This window comes from Neodiprion virginianus, chromosome 6 (assembly GCF_021901495.1).
Source record: "Neodiprion virginianus isolate iyNeoVirg1 chromosome 6, iyNeoVirg1.1, whole genome shotgun sequence".
In the NCBI taxonomy this organism is placed as follows: domain Eukaryota; kingdom Metazoa; phylum Arthropoda; class Insecta; order Hymenoptera; family Diprionidae; genus Neodiprion; species Neodiprion virginianus.
In genome coordinates this window covers 2,083,964-2,101,886 of record NC_060882.1, presented here as the reverse complement: position 1 = coordinate 2,101,886, position 17,923 = coordinate 2,083,964, and the positions used below count along the sequence as shown (strand labels likewise).

At 43.1% G+C, this 17,923-nt stretch overlaps 1 protein-coding gene across 1 annotated transcript in view; it reads left to right on the top strand.

Moving 5' to 3' along the window:
• The window catches only part of LOC124306803 (G1/S-specific cyclin-D2), a 123,162-nt gene that overhangs the window by 50,568 nt on the left and 54,671 nt on the right, over positions 1–17,923 (top strand). The window contains exon 3 of the mRNA XM_046767836.1: positions 9,916–10,049. The gene's annotated coding sequence lies outside the window, so the exon portion shown is untranslated. The remainder of the gene's footprint in view (positions 1–9,915; positions 10,050–17,923) is intronic.

Sequence of the window (17,923 nt, the reverse complement as noted above, 5' to 3'; positions counted from 1 at the left end):
GAATATTCAAATGTTTATTCTAGAGTTCCAGTCTTTCGAAAATTTTCAGAAATTTTAATTTATTTTGGCACGATAATTTGAACACAGGTTTAACGGTGTAACAAGTTCTCCTTTTGCTATTTCGTTGGCATTTAGAACTCTACGTGAACATCATCGCTTGAAAAAATGTGAAGCAAATTAAAAATCGTCACGTCAAAATCTGTTTAATTTTTTCATACGGTGCCAAAAACACCGTCATTTTTTCTTCGCGCTTCTTTTTTTCGAAAGACGGTAGAGGGGAACAAAATTCGGAAGCTCTCTTACCCTCTTACGCATATAGGTAGGGCAGCCTTGCGTCAGCCGCGATTCCGAAGCGGTTTCTCTAACCCCCCGAAGCAGGCTGATTGTGAGACTCGTCTCGGCACCCCTCGTTTGGTTGCCGACCAACTTTCCGTAACGTAACGTACGTCAAACCTGACGGTCGCGGTTTGAGTCTACCTATGGCGAAAGATGTTGAACTCGGCGATCTGAGACGGCCGAGTCCCTTAGCATGACAATGAGACATCTGCCCGCCACGCGAGGGGATAACCGTGAGGCATGGGGCGGGCAGTCGGCGCACGATAATCTTGGCCGAAAATGAGAGAGGAGGACGAGGGGACGGGGGGAAAAATATGCGAGAAAAATAAGCCGAAGAATGAAAGAAAGAAAGAAAGAAAGAAGGGAAGAGGGAAAACGGAAAGGGAGAAAAACGGCACGAGGACATCTTTTTCGCACCTGGTGCAACGGGGAGTAATATCTTACAATGTAATATAACGTCTTTTCGGTATTGTCTAGGACAGGCACTTGTGCAGCGTTTGTACGCACAGTGACGAAGCTGAAAAATCAGGAATAGGGAATTTCGAAAATAAGAATGAAATTTTTCACACATTCTATCTACATATTACTTGATACCGAACCGTTTCTTTTTTTAGTTTTTTGTTTTTTTCTTACGGAAAATCGTAACCTGTTGTTCGTAAATTGATAGTCAGACAGTAATATAGTTCACTAGGTAATATTAAAGGAGGTACTGGTATTAATGTGTACAGAAATTATCGTTATTGTCAGCGGTAAATTGTATTAAAGGTTAATGGAAAAATCCTATTTACAGACTGGAATACGTGGAAAACTAAGGGAATTTCTGATTCCAAAAAACGTACGAATCCTGTAATACATTGTCAAGGTTATAAAAAAAAAATTCGTCATTGGTTCAAAATTTCTCATTCCACTTAATTTTATTTAAGTCAGTGTTGTTACAAAAATTACAATAAAAATGATTCGACATTTCGAATGGCAATGAGAATACCGAGATAATTGCTAAACACGTGACGAATTATTTAAGGAATTAGTAACGATCGTGCGTATAATATGCACTACATTTAAACATAGTTAATTAAAGTACCTTTTACCGCTGAAGGCGTAGCGATGACGAAAATAGGGATATTTATACAATGATGTGTTTGTGATTTGTTCGGTACGGTACGCATACCGGGAAACTGATGATATGCCACACCGCACTTCCTTCGGTTGGTTATTAATTATACGCACAAAGTGGAAAGAGATAAAGAGTAAATTAAACCCACGGAACGTGGAGAAACTGTTACTTGCCTCTGTAGGTACTATCGCATGGTTTATCAATTTTATGCATACGCCGAATGCAGAATATAATATTCCGATTAAACTTTCACGCGTCACGGAATGTTCGAAATAATTCGATGTTGATAATTTCGTTGAAAGAATAAAAGCAGATATGTGGTAAATTTGCAAATCGAACAGCTGGCGCAAATCAGGTCAGAAGTTTGCGATCAGAACAGAAATGAAGCGTGAAACTTAGGTGATAAGGAAAGCGAGACGAATTCTATGTAAGGGGGGAAAGAGACGACGAGTTGAAAGTTGAATTCACAAAAAGAAATAAAAAAAATTAGAAAATTTTTATAATCAAACAGACGACATCTGGTTCATTCCCGACGTGACGCAAGTCAATATTCTTACGTCACTGCGCAGCAATTACAACGGGTAGATAAAAATTCAATTTACATCGTTCGTTTTTTGTTTTTTTACTTCTCTTTTCCGAAACGTTGTGCACTTTTGAAGGAAAAAGAAAATGTGAAAACATGAAGCATAGAGTTTAAAAATTCTGTCAGTTTTTCGAATTATTCTATCATACTACCGCGTTGCAGAAAAGTTATTTTCCTCTCCTTCCAATGCTGCTTCGTAACAAACTCGATGTCTGCGAAAATATAATTCTTAGACAAACACGTATTTTCAGCTCTCTCAATTTCTTCCCTCTTCTGCTCCTCGTGCAGAGAATTTTATCAGATAACCGAAATACCACCGGCAAACTTGCACACGCCGTTATACTACATATATTATATTACACATACATTCGTACATGCATACGTACGTACATGTATGCGATAATCAGACTCTCGGTGCTTGATTAAACGCATTCGTTCGTCTCGTATACGTGTACCTATGTGTTTAAATTTGAGTCATATAGATTAGAGAGACGCGGATTATTTAACCGAGGAACGAGTATAACAAGGTGGGTGGTTTACACGTCAGATGCAAGATTGCGCTTGAGTTGGTTATAAGGTTAAATGTATTATATATATATAAATATATATACATATATATATATATATATGTAAACGTTGATGCGTCCCTATTCGTTATTAGTGTTATTACCTATTTTATACATCCGCCATTCGTTCAGTGGCGTTTTTGAAAAACTTTAACGAAACTCGTCAGACCCGTATATCATGTTTTTGAAATACTTACTTTTGCGAATACATAAATTTTGGATAATTGTACCATCGGTACTTGAAAGAGGCGTTTCTGTCTGTCTGTCTCTCTTTCTTTTTTCTCTACTCCTCGCCTGCGATGTTGGCGAAAAAAAAAGAAGTTATTCAGCCGCAGACGAGCGTTGAGAAGAAACGATTTACAGCACACCTATCTCGATGTCTCTAATTAACGACTGAACGAATACGCGAATCGATATATACGTGTGTGTAGAAATGTCATGTACGTACAAAGTTATACATATTCGAAGACTTTGTTGAGGTATCGAATCGGCTGCATATATATCGACTCGCTTTGCCCCGAACACAGCCTTACGTAATCGACGTAATTAATTTGAAAAACTGTTGCGAAGGCAATGAAATTAAAAAAAAAGAGAGAGAAAAAAAACGAAACAGAATATAAAGACAGATAAACAAGAAAAAAAAAAAAAAAACTCAAAATCGCCAGCTACTCGACCGATTCTGTATCTCCGACTTATTATTCCTGCACTGATATAATCATTATTATCATTATCATACGTATCGTCTGAAACCGTGCTATGAAGTAATAAAAAAATTGTTTTTTACACGAAAAGGAGAGGAGGGGATTAGACACGAGGCTTTTACCGTCGAGATAGGAAACGGAATGTTACAAAGTTGCAATTCTTTTTTTTTTCACAATATTTTGTTTAAATTCTCTCTTCTCTCTCTCTCTCTCTCTCTCTTTCTTCAACCAGCAACGGCTGATTTATCAGCTGTGTATCGTAATAGAGGTCAACTAAGCGGCTGCAGCTGTGTGTAAAATATAAGTAAAACACACACACACACACACAGACACGTGTGTATGTATATATTCGCGTATGCAAAGCAAAGAGACGAACGAGCATCGAAAAACGTCGGCTTGCGTTACCTGCAAGTGTGTCAAAGTACGTATATGTCATGTGAAAAATAGAAAAATATATGTGTACATTATGAGTCTGCATGTATGCACGTACATACGTATCGCGTACCCGACGCCTAACGACGCGACGTCGTTGTAAGCAACTTGCATTATATCTACTTGCGTTTAACACTCGGCTGTGTATTTTGTTACAATTTACGTACAATATACGTGTGCGTATAAACGTGTGAACGAATACATTGTAATGTATGTACATTCGTCGGGGCCTCTGGTTTGCCACGCGTGAAATTTTATTATCACGGAGAGTTGATTTTGATAAGAAATGTTGCAGATATAACCAACGAGATTCGGTATAAATATTATCTTGACAATAACCTGCAGGCGGATATTGAATCTCTGCCGTGTTTAAAAAATTTGCCAATTCTTCCCGATTGTCTTATTTTTTTATCTACAAAAATCTTGCACAATTTTTTTTGCTTCTTTCAAAGCTTTACATATTCCGGTAATACGTCGGGCTGAAATAAAATTTCTCCGATACGGAACATTTTTCTGATCAATATTTTCTCCGTTCGTTGAGAATCGTTTTAGATTATTTATTTGTTTTTCTCCTGTTTCTAAAATGACCGCGTGGTCAAATCTGTTATAATTATTTCCTCGGCATTGTTCACAGCAGCGAAATACGAACGTGACCGATCACGTCGTACGTTCTGCGAACGGTAAACGACGAATTATCACCGTATATTATACGTTTAATTTGTATTATCTATTCCCACCCCACCTGCAGATTTTTATCCCGCAAATTTCGTCTGACACAATTTCCCACCACACCTAATCCGCCGATTCGAAAATATAGAAACGTCGCTATGTATTGTATACAATTTATGTACATACATACATACATACATACATACATTACGTGTCAAATTTCTGCCTTATTGCTGCACGCGCAGATAGAAATCCAATCGGATTGAAAAGCAAGAGAGCTTTGCACTCGCCTAACTAATTATATCCTTCCAGTTTTTCCGCATGATCGCATCGATTTGCAACTGCGTATCGTACACACTTATAAGCCGTGCTGCACGCGCGCGTTTTTAAATCGACGACCGACTTTCACCGAAGGTCGTTTTAATTTTCGACCTAGAAACGGGGCGAAGTCGTCACTTGCAGAGATAACTGATAACGGATTCTATCGCTACGTATCATGTACTACGTACATATTATTCACCTATCACAGGGCCTGGTAAATTCCGCGTTTCCGGCGCGGTACGATTTCTAAAAAAAATTGTAAAATTCAGCCTTGCATTATGCATAAATTTTTTTCATCCTAATATAAACTCTTTCAAAAATAAGCATATGTACATAATATTTATACATATAATATATGTAAATACATGATTAATAATTGGAAATATTTGTGACGATAATTGATAGGAATCTTATAGCTGCAAGATATGAATAAACAAGTATTTAAAAAAATTAAAAGTCGATCGGATCGGAGGTAAATAAAATCGCGAGCTGCTCGACTGATTGTGAATTTTCTACCGGTTTGCGGCTTCCCGGTGCCGGCTGGAAGCGTGGCGGCGGTCCGAGTAGAAATGTTGTGCACGCAGAGGTGCTGCACACATGCCGGCGTGCCATTGGCCGAGACCAGATCTCGGTCTAACCCGGCTTCGTTAGAGGAAAAAACACTGCGAAGAGCTGGAGGAACGAGAATAAGATTACCTAAGGAATGAGAACATACGAAAATTATTGAAGGAATCTGCAAACGCGGGGATCGCCTTACCGATTCGCGTCTAGTTGTTAATAGTTTTGTTTTTTTTTTTTTTTTTTTTTTTTTTTCTCATTAGAAACACAAATTTGATATTCACGATCAGAGAGAACAGAAATTTGAAAGGAAGGAAAAATTCATCGCTGTAATTATTGTCAACAATTTCTGTTTTGCACGTCTGGTTTTTTTGTTCCTTCAATTTCCTAACTCAGGCAATCGTCAATTTTCGACGACTCTCGGCGCGGCGCAACGTCGAGGAGGAAGGCTCGGCGTCCGTTTATCAACCGCTAATTAGCGGCACTGACAATTAGCCAGTTTTCATTAATTGTCTCGGTACGCTAAGTCCGCCTCTCTCGCATCATATCGAGTCCTTAGAGCGTGACTGACTCCTTCGCAGCTAACCCTGCAGTGGGTACCTTCGATATGGAAGGAACGGGCACGACTTATCAGATAATGTTACGATCAACGTTTGTAGACGCGTTCTACAGGCGCAAAAGCGATATAATTGCGCACAGGTTGTATATTTTTTCGTATATGCTCGTGTATATTTATAAAGATTTACACAGATGGGCATGCGATTAAAATTTAATGGAAAAACAGAGAAAGAGAGGCGAACGAGAAAGGGGGAAAGGGAGTGGGGGGGAGAGAGAGAAATGTATGCTACCTCACCTTCTTGTTCGATTATATTTTTATACGTATATATTCATGTACGCGTGTTTACTTTTTTGCACTCGTTACGATTTTTCTCAAACGAGTCACCTTTAATCGCGGCAGAAAATATGAAGGATATTTAAACGTCGTGAACCTGTCTGTCGGACGGGTATTACGAAAAAATTAAACTTCGATATTATTCATCATAGATTGTAAATTATTTGAAATCATTTTGAGATATTTACTTTAAAGTTTGTAAACATTGAACGAATGAAAACGAATAAAAGTTATCATCGCAATGTACGCGATTCTCAATTAACTTTGATTTGACAAAGTATGTTGGAAATTGTTTTTAAAATCTGCCGTAATCGATGATCTTTAAAAACGCAGACATCATTGAATTATTTCCGATCAAATTTTCCTTCATCCCAGAAGCGAATGATCGAAGGAATCTTGATATCACTTGTAAGACGTCACAATTTAATGATCGTTTATACCACTGACCGCGTATAAGTGAACTCGCATATTTGAAAAACCTTCTTCCTCACAGGCCTCATCTTAGAATTATAACAACCGCAGCATTCGCCCTCGCATTGCGTACTCCGCAATCCCGTCTAGGTATGTCTCTAGGGCGTCGAGCCGCTCGGTTGGCCCAGACGTCTGGACCTAACGTCATTTCACATTCACCTGCACTCTTGACGGCCCGGACGTCGACCTAGGAACACGTATCTTGCTTGTCTAAACCGCCCACGCCGAAGCCCTTTCCCTCTCTCTCTCTCTTTCTTTCATCCCACAGCAGAGGTAAATAAACCCGAGTCATTTATCCCCCTCCCAACCTTGTTGTTCATTCAAATTTTTCAAATTATCACTTATTCATTCAGTGTTCTTTTATACATATATATATATATATATTTTTTTTTTGCTCGCAGCAACTTCTTTCCGATATTTTTTCTTGTCCGCGAGTCGTGCATTTCGTTTTTTCAGTCAACCATTTAAATTAATCAATTTTTAAACTGCGGAATCTGATTAAGGATCGAGGAACATGCAAAGTACAGATGTCGTATTGATCCAGTCAAGTTTTAGTATATTATGTAATACATTGCAGTGTTTTTGCCTTACTGCATAAATACGGTATCGTTGCTCGTTCCGTTCCAAACTCCGAACCAACTCGACTCCGTTCACATTCAGTTCTCGATTCTGGGTATGCGACATACTTACAGGTGTAAATGCACATATGCATGCATGTATGACGCAGGTACGCGGTCTAGACGCTAGACTCGGCCGAATAATGAGAAAGACAAAAGGAGAATAAAAGATTATATATATTATACGTCTAGGTACACCTCGCTTGCATGCATATACACACACACACGCGCGCGTATATATATATATATATAATGCACATGCATGTAGTATATGTATAAATCAAGGGCGGAAGCGAACATCCAGCATAGTGATTAGATAGCGCGTAAGATGTACCGTATAACCCTGCTTCTTCGTACTTGTTATCCTACTTGTTCCTGCCCGAAAAAACCTCGGGCAACATTCCTCTTCTCGTCAATTGCCAAATTTACAATAATTTTCGTCGCGCCATCGAAGAACCTAAAACAATCTCTTTTTACAATTAATTCTATTTTTTCCCAATATCAGCTAACACTTCCCGATTTAGTCGCGTGTGTTTGTACGTGTAATATCCGCTGATTCCTTGTTTTAAAATCAGTCGTCTAATTTTTTCTTTTTTTTCTGTAATCATTCTTTCTCATTTCGTTTTAATTCTTTTCATTCGTGCATGTGTACGAATCTTCTTTGTGTACGTGTACGGAATTCCACTGCTTCCCGTTGCCGTTTTCACTCAGTGTGTGGGTGAGAAGGTATAATAACGCGGCGCCAGCGGAGCGAGGCTCCTTCTGACACAACTTTAAATATCCGTCAGGCTATCTCTGATGTGAACGAGTAAACTCACCCATCAGCCGGCAGTATCGCACTGAAATGAAACGCGTTAAAGAGCAGCCGAAACGGTTCTCAATCCTACCTCATTTTCTCCGAACTTTTACACACGCTTGTTACATACAATTGATATACCCAGACCATTATCCTCAATTGTAAAGAAATTGAAATTAGATTTTTAACGGGAGTGACAAAATGAACTGCATCATTTTAACGCGGGATAAATTTTTCCAGACCTTTGAGTATATTCAACGGATTTTCCCTAAATTTAATCAACATTCATTTTACAATCACACGTCTAAGTGCTTTACTTTGTAAAAAGTAAATCGGAGTTTTTGTTTTTTTTTTTTATAACGCAGAGTGAGAAAGATGGGAAATTTTTCACCCGAGTCTGCGACTCTGTATCCGCGGGTTGGGAAGCACTGCGTATCTCGGCCGCGCGTGTGAAATACATCGATCTCTATACCTATATCTATATCCATACCTACCTATATATAGGTATACTCGTCGTGGGTGGAAGGTGGCCGGCTAGGATATTAAGACGGATATACGCCAGGCGGTCGCCATTATATATACGTATCTACATGCATATATATATGTATATATATATGTACATACATATATAATACATATCGATATTCGATCGCCGTAAAATGGCCGCTCCGACCGGGCCAACAACCCGTCAATATTATAACGTTACACCTTGCAAACTTTTTGCATTACCTATTCTTCTTAGCGGCGTAGAATGTATCGTGTCGTAAATCTTCTCCTTGTCTTACTGGTTTGTCAGTGGAGTTCGCAAATATGTTATACCTGTTCCTTAGGGTACGTAAACGTGTGGGTACGTTCTATGTAGGTCGCGTAAAATTTTCTACGTAAGCCCTTTCTCGTTTTCATAATCGTACCAGCTGTTAGACGTCGAACGCTGATTGACGAAAGGTGTGAAAAATTCGAGGCGCCGAAATTATTGAGAGAGTCGACGAGAGAGGAAGAAACATCGACGATGCCAATTCCCAAATCCCTCCCCTTTTTTAATACAAATACCGATCTATAGCTGATTGATAATCCAGATTCTTGTGAAACGAATTTTCAATCGGGCGATAAAGACTAGCAAATTTTCGAATCCATCGCAACGATGAACAATCGTAACAAATAATCCCGGATATCGCACCGTAACTGGGGAATTTATTCCTCCTAAATATATTAGTCGAGTTTATTGACCGTTCACTGGAAATTACGCGCGTGTGTAGGTAACAACCGATATGTGCGATTTGCTCGTGCTTTGTACGAGGAAGTAGCTAACTGAGATATACCTTATACGTGTAGCTGCACCGCGCTCAGGTAAGCTGACACCGACGAAATTTAACCATTCGGTATTTGTATGTAACGCCAACTAACGAGGTCGTCGGTTCTAAAAATTTGTCGATAATTGCCGATCTATACGAAGGAAACTTGCACGCTTGTCATACATGTATTCGTGTAGTATTCACGTACACAACACGTACGTCTGTCTCTTACGAAATATTGTGTCTGTTGAAATTTATCGCGTAACCTGTGTTAATTTTTAAAACCAGCAATGCAGGAAGCAGTCCAATTTCGAATCGATGGAACAGTATACCCCGATTTATATGACTATTGATGATAGTAGTAAAACAAGGGGGGTTCTGGACGCAGATTTCTGCTGCCGACACTTACCGACATCTTACTAGGACTCGAACTCTTCTCCGCGATGAGGTCACTGCGACGAACCCCTGAGTATGGGTAAGATGTCGGTAAGTATCGGTAGTAGGAATCTGTGTCGAGAAACTCCTTGTATTAATACTCACGATGATTTTTCTCTTCATCTTTTTCAGGGACGTCAATTTCTACGCGGCTGAGACCAACTGGATGTAAAATTTACAAGCCTGCAGTACGTCTTGTGGAACCCGAGGTGGAACCTCGAGAAAAAGAAGAACAAGAAGGAGAACTTTGATGATCTAAACAAAAGGTGCGTGCAGCTTGGAATCTTTCCCTCATGCAGGGATTTGATGTGACTTTTGGTAGTCCTTTTGTGAGAAACCGCGATGAGCGAATGTGCGCCGCGTGCAGTATCACGTGTGAGAGTAGAAGGCGAGCAGTTGGGACTCCGGGCCGAAGGCTTGGAGGGTGGGTGCCTCTCGGAGAGAAAGACCCGCGCCGCGCGGCACGGAGCGACCTTTAATCATCCCAGAATTTACTACCTTCGAACACCCTTCGAGCGCCCCGAGAAGATACCGTGGCGCTTATTTCTCGGGGCCCCTGAAGAGAGTCGAGATATACCCGCGCCTTCCCAATTGGGCCTCACTGTAAACCCGAAGACATTATCTAAGTATTTTCTATGTTACGTTTCGGAGCCGCGTGAGCAGCTTATAAATCAATTTTATGTTACCTTTCGAATCCATTGTATTAAAAGGCTCTTCCTTCCTTCGACGAGGTGCTCGGAATTTGTCGATGTATACACGCAATATCGGTACTTCAGTCTTCGTATTCGTCTTCATTCAACTGAATTCAATCACACGACCGAATAACTACCCAAGTGATCGTTTCTTAAACAAACATCTTTGGTGGAAAATATTTACGTCTTACGCGTCGATCAGAAATCTGCATCGCAAACTTATTGACATTTGTATATTTGCAAAACAGCGACATGAGCTATGTTCACTTTGTCCTTGCTCGAATAATTTTATAATTTTACCAAACATGAATTTATTATACTTCCACTTGTATAACTTATCGTTAATTGTACATGTACTTGCTGTACCTACGCAGTTTCATCTCATTTGGCCTCCGCAATGATATTAGGGCTTTGTTAGTAATCTGTCCGTAAAACCATTAATGTACCCGAATTTACCATACGCGATCTGAGTGTACTCAAATATTTACACAATTTGCATAGTCGAATGTCAGGTATACCTACAGATATGCGATGGTATGCAGTAATACACACCTACCATACACGTGTATGAGTATGCGTGTGCAGTGAAATCGTCCGGAGAAGGTATTTAAACTTTCAAACAGCGGATAGAATAGAAACCAAAGCAACAAAGGACAAAAAAGTAGGAGGCATTGAAATGACAGAAAAATAGTGATAATAACAACCACAACAACAACAACAACAACAACAACAATAACAACAACAACAATAATAATAATAATAACAACAACAACAACAACGGTAATAATAAACCGTGAAAAAGAAGGTACAGAAAAGGAAAAACAAGGCTTTGAGAATATGCAAGGTGGTGGTGGAGGTTTAAATAGTCGAGTTGAAAAATCGACGTCGACTATGCCGAGCTTTTATGACACTGGATTTGGTTAACGACGGGAGGAGGATGGGACCGTTTCAATTTCCCCGGAGGATTTAATCCGACCTGCTGCAGAGTCCCCGCTGCACGATTACAATTAATTAGGAGGATTTTTCAACTGTCACATAGTCGCGTGACGCCGTGAATGCTCGCCGAGATGCATCGCGAGGATGGGAGGAGTTAGGAGACTCGGTAGAGTCTCGCGCCGCGTCCGTGCTCCGCAAGTAAAGACGTACGCATTGACTGTCTAGGAAAGCAGAGGTGCGCGTTTACCTAATAGAAAAGATGCTCGTCTATGACGCAGGTGAAGTTGTACGCGTGTGGTAGCGAGAGATATAGAGGTATGTAACCGTTAGAAGACAAAACCGGCAGGACGAGTCGGAGTCCTTCTTCTTCTCGTCCTCTCTCGCCTTTTGCTCCGTACTCTTCTCGCTTGTACGATAAGCGCGTCGTCGCGGAGGGTTGCTTTACGGAGGTTCTTTTTATTGCGTCCGAAGCAGTGGCGAAGGTGGAGGCGGTGGCGGAGGCACGCTATCTCGCTGCCTCTCCACCTACACACCTCCGGACGCCTCCTCCTATTTGTGTTACAGACGCACAACGACAACGCGCCGCTCTCGTGTGTTCGAGTTATGATAGGATGAAGATATCAGCGGTCGGCGTTGCCTTGGGACTTCGGAACCACCCGGCCTCCGATGCACGGTGAGAGAGGAATGCGGCTCCCTCTATCCTTTGACCGATTTCATTCTCCCAATACTCCTCTTGGTAATACGGGGTGCAACTCTCTCCCCTCGGTTGTCGTTTGGCCCGTCGAATCGTGGAAATGATGCGGAAGTCTACGCGAAGCTTTTCAATTCCTGTTTCGCTTTCGGATAATTTCATTCCGTCATTCCTGTATCATCCCGAAATGTGATCTACGCGTATGTCGGGGAAAATTTAATTTTATGCGACTTGAAGAGGATGTAAACTGTACATTCTAATTTGCGTCGTTTGCGTGCCACGTGTGAGTTACTGCTCCGAATGTGCGGAACTGAAGCCAATATTAACGAGGAATTATTGATAACTGTTCGGTGAAATGCTAGATTTGTTCATATTTATTAGATAGTTCGTGAATTTCGAAGAAACGAACTTAAAGCATTCACGATTGAGTTGCTAGTATTTGTCTTTTGAACGAGGTTGGAGTGGGTTCTTGATACCTTTTGCGATAGTACCGCTAAACTGAAAATGTAGCAACTTTGATCACTGGGTAGAGAGATGCTTTGGTACAGCCCTGAATTTACTTGGGGGTCTTGTATATGTACTACGTCATAAGTTTCTACGGTAGAAGAAGTAGGTGCATATGTAAGTATATGAGAGCCGAGCTCAAAGGCGGTCCGTGGAGGCCGAAATATAGTAATCCATTCCAGAGAGTATCCTTATCTCTCTTCCTCTCTTTTTCTCTCCCTCTCGCTTCCCGCCGGTGGTGGAGCGTTATTCGACTCACGCGCTGCTCGCGATCGTCAAACTTCGAAGGTCCCGCGCCGACGAGATCAAATCGGAAGGTTAAGGTCGCGCTATCTCCCACCAAGCCGCACCGGCTTCTCCGATTTATTCCCGCCCTCGAAGCTAGGTACGTAAAGAGGTTCGTGACACGGATGACTGGTCTAGTTGCTGCATAGCGACTGTCACGGCCAGACAGAGAGAGAGAGGAAAAGAGAGAGATAGAGAGAGAATGACACTGTGGGACACAACACGCGCGCGGACACGACGACGAGCTCCGCGAATTATATGGAGATTTAGCCAGTCGCTCGTCTCGAGAGAGCTACGGGTCGCATTATTTTGAGAAGCAAAAATGACCGGTGATGTCGATGCTCTGGTCGATTGACGGATACACCGTTCAACATCGTCGTCGCAATCTTGCGAAGCATGGTGTTTGAGACATTTTGAACGGTTCGCCATTGATATGCGGTTTTCGAGTATACTGTACCATTAAATGTTGTCCTGTAAAGTTACGATTGAGGAAAAGTGATTGCGGAGAAGAGGTTTAACGAAAAGCGTATATATCTTTATGAACTCGCCGCCATGCTCGTGCACGTATATGTACCTATGTTCGAAAATGATCTCTAATCATTTTTCACCGCGGATCACGAGGTGATCCGTTAATTCCTCACACCAGATTGTATGCAACACGGTGGGTATAACACAACCACAACCTGGTCTTGGTCGGCGGCGTTGGCAGCGGCAGGTAGGTGTAGGTATACCTGCACGGTCCAGTACTACTACTCGAGTCTCGCCGCGCAGAAGGCATTCCATCAAGAGATGGTATCGAGAAAGGAGTGCGGTTCACGGGAGAATAGGCCCTCTCCTCCGTGCGGCGAGGAGGCGCATAGCAGCGTAAGAAAGAGAGAGAAGGAGGAAAGGGGGAGGAAGGGCGGGAGGAGCGGCGCCCGGCTAGACGGGCGAAGAGAGGGCGGCAAGAGATATTAAAGGATGTTTCGTCGGCACCGCCGCCACAACGAGAAGAAGCGATGGGAAACGGTGGATCGAGAGAGTCGGGGAGAGAAGAAGAAGAGGAAGGTCCCAGAGCCAGGGACCTCGCGGTGGGGGCATCCTCCTGCGGTGAAGAAGTCCTTGGTGGGCTCCAGGTCCTCGAGGACTCGGGGCCCCGGTATGTACGTGACTCTCGACGCTGCAGGGGCGAAGGAAGACGAGGACGAGGACGAAGGCGGGTCCGCATCAGGAGGAAAAGACCGAATTGCTTACCTGCCAATTATGAAAACGATCTAGCGCTGCGCCGAGCTGAGAGGATTCCTTGATCAGACCGGCGACGAGAGGACGACCGTTGCAGCAGCAGCGTCTTCGTCGACGAGTCTGTTGCGCGTTCGTTATTTACATGCGCAACACAAGGAGAGGAGCGCACTCACGGATACGACTCTCCATCGCTTCAACGTTCAAATTCAAACCGTTCGCGTTCGTTTCGGCTCCGCTCGGCACGACGCTCGGTTATCTTCGGACGGAACTTGAATCAGGACTACAGCCAACCGTCACCACGCACGCTCACCTACACTCTGAGTTAGGCCGTTTTGAATCGCATCATCGTTTTGCCCGAATCCGGTTCAACGACGATCTTCTCGCTGGAATGTTTCGCGGATGTCGATACAATTACGACTTGTTCGATAGAATCAAACCGGTGCAGGTTCGTTATGCCCGGTGATTCTGGTCGCGGACGGTCGCGATCGTTACGACATAGTCATCCTTCTTTCGGATGCATACCTATCTGCTACTTTCTTTATCCCTTCACGATACTCTTTAATCGATTTTTCTTTTCGTGTTCTTAGGTCGTCCTAGTCGATCGACTGTGACTCTTGTACGTGTGTGTGTGCGCGCGAATACGCTTCAACTGTTGGGTTGAAATGGCTTCTGACGAAAAATGTTCTATCCTGTCTTCACTCACTTCCCGTGCCTAATTAAATTTCTGGGAATAGTTTGGACTTTGAATATTAGGATATCTTTTCTGTTCGATACGTGATTTTGTTCTATCTCTGGATACAAGGTTATGAAAGATGCTACTTTTGGATGTAGTAGGGAATGTTGCTAATGGTTGATCGGTTCAAGATATTCAAATTGTCATTGGCTAAAAATGTCTTCTGTTTACCGGGGATGCTTGTTTCGAACGTGCGTGCCTCACTTTCTCGGTAGGGAATTAGGAGGTCTTGATCTTGCCGAACAGACGTTGGCAATCAAGGCTCCTATCTCATTCTAGTAGGTTTATGTTACGTGGCTCATAAACAGTGTCCTTTGGTCAGTCCGATGTTTCCGAAGTTGAATTTTCCCTAACGGTAATGTGTCATATTGTTTATTGAATTGCATATGGTGTAGTGACGTGTATTTGCGTTTTATAAATGTGGTTGCTGTGCAAGCCCTGCTCTATACGTCGTTATATAGAAATAATCTGATGACACAACAACGACGATCGGCTTGCAAGACTCCTGGCTCGTCGACGTTATCTCGATTATCGAACTCAACGCGATTGTATACCGCGTATAAAAGTGTATAAAAGATCGAGCCTCCTGCCGTAGCTTTCTCGTCAACCGACTGTTTTTCTACAAGGTGGTCATCGACTGTTCTCAAACTCGGTCCTTTGGCTTTATCAACAGGAAGAAATACCGAGCGTCTCTACATCTTCAAGAGGCTTTTTCCATCCTCGATTAACGGGTTGCGCAGACACCGAACCACCGGGAACGTACGGCTGAACACTTGGATCCGTGTAATTCGGTCTTTTCATTTTCTACAACAGTATCTGGGACCAAAATCCTTGCACCGACGATTGGGTAGAGTTTCTGGAAAAACAAAGTCAAGTGTAGAGAATGTGCGTCTACTCTGCGGCACGAAGCGAAGACCGATGAGTTTGGTGCAGCAGAAATCGTTAAGCATGAGGTAAAAAAGTGGACCGGTTAAATTGAGGCGGAAAGTCTGGCGTCGAGTTTATACCTACCTGCAATACCCTGCAGCGCGGATCTGGCGAGTATTCGTACGGTTGTGGTAAAAACCGATTATAGAAGCTTTGAACTTTCGCGGGACTAAGGAGGAGAATTCTATTCCTGAACGAGTGTCCTTGTCGCTTTGCGTCGTCGCGGTCTGGCTCCTCGGCCGTCTGCCTTCCTGGACCATAAATAGCGAATCTTTACACATAGATGGGTTTAAAGGTCTGCAGGCACGCCGCGCGCCGAGAGAGCAGCTTCGAGCTGTGAGACAAGGAGGCTGAGGACGTGGTATGCGGTCCATATACACAGACAAACTGGCATCCCGCTCGCACACTCGATCTGCTCCACAGCATCGCGGCAAACTCGCCTCTCGTCCCACCTTCGCAAGGTGATTCACTGCGCTCCTGGCGCACTGAGCTCAACCATCCTCGCGACGCTTTACTTACTGTGGGAATGAAAAAAAAAAATAAAATAATAAAAAAAATATGAAACTATTACGACAACGACGACGGGATTTGCCGATCGTATACAATATCGTTAATAAGCCAACGCGTTGTTGGGAGGTTTAACGGGGCGGGCGTGTGGAAACGGATGGAAAACGAAAAAGAAAGAAAGAAGCGGAGGAAAGGAAATATTCACGGTCAGCAATTTAACTATAATCGTTGTCAGACGTCAGTCGCTTTTCTTGCCTTGGGTTACTTCTTCTTTCCTCTCGCTGCGCAGACCGCGCTTCTCTAATTGTAAAAGAGAGAGAGAGCGAGATACACGGAGGGGGAGTGAGACCGAGAAGTGCGGCACTCCACGTTGGCACAGGGGAAGAGAGTCGTAAAACATCACGTTTCACGTTTACAGCCCCGATGGTAGGTAGTGGCAACGGTGGCAAACCTTGCATGCCAGGGTTCGTCTAGGTGTGCAGGGCGTGCTGCTGGTGCCGCGGTGCTTTGATTTATGGAAATACTTCCTGGAATCTCCGTCAGGCTCGTTTCTCCCTTTATTGGCCAAGAATCAGACGCCGACCGCGATGATCCACGATCGCCGATAATCTGTCGATCAGTTTTTCGTCGATCCTTGCTCTCCGTGTCCCGATGATCTCCTGCGCCCCCCAAGGAGACGCAGGGATTAGAGGGATCGAGACCCAGGCTTGCCGGAGAACCACCTACGCCGGATCCTCCTCGTCCGCTGGACCAACCGGATCGTCAGAGGCGGTGGGAAACCGCCCGGAGGTATTCTCGAATTATGCAAACTGTTACAAGCTTGAATGTGTATTCAATTGTCTGGGCGCTCAGCGACAAACATGCGGAATATACCGGCGCAGCGGATGAGGCGAGGCTGAAAATCGGTGCCTCGGTGACCGGAAAATTTATGCGCGCAGACGGTGGATCCTCATTCAATGCTAGGCGAAATTATTCGCTCTTTGTCTCGGAAATAGATATAAAGGTGCAAAGCTGAGGAGGCACAAGGACTACGACCGCCTCCGCGGCGAGTGTCTTTATACATCTTGGTTTTATGGTTCGTGAAAAGAGTTTGTCGCAAGTTTCGTGAAATGCTGCACAGCCACCTGAGCATCAAACAAGTAGGTAGGTACTCGGAGGTGTTGCAGTAATGGGAATGTATTCTTGTGGTTATGAAAGGTGCCAACTTGAACGCCAGTGTCTCCCTGAACGGTGATAATTGCCGTGATAATTGTCGTGAGAAAGAGCTTTTTTGTCGGGTGTATAAGAAATAAAATACGTTGCGTCCCTGGACGACTGCGAGCGTGATGTGGAGGAAGGAAAGAAATAATAAAAGAGTACTCCAGCATCGCGTGAAAGAGGTACTGTACCTACGGAGTTTTAAGAAGATTCGAAGGATCTTCAAACATACCAAATGGATGTGTACATACATCTCGAGCCTTCGTGACACACGTCGTAAAATCAATCTTGAATTTTCTCGAGAAATGTCGTGATCTTTTCTATTGGGTAATTATTTTATGTTTAAAACGATAATTGTATACGGGTGAACTTGATTTTTCGACCAGACATCATTCCGCTGTGAACACTTTCCCGCGACTGGCTTCACGGGAATCGCGTATACTTCGT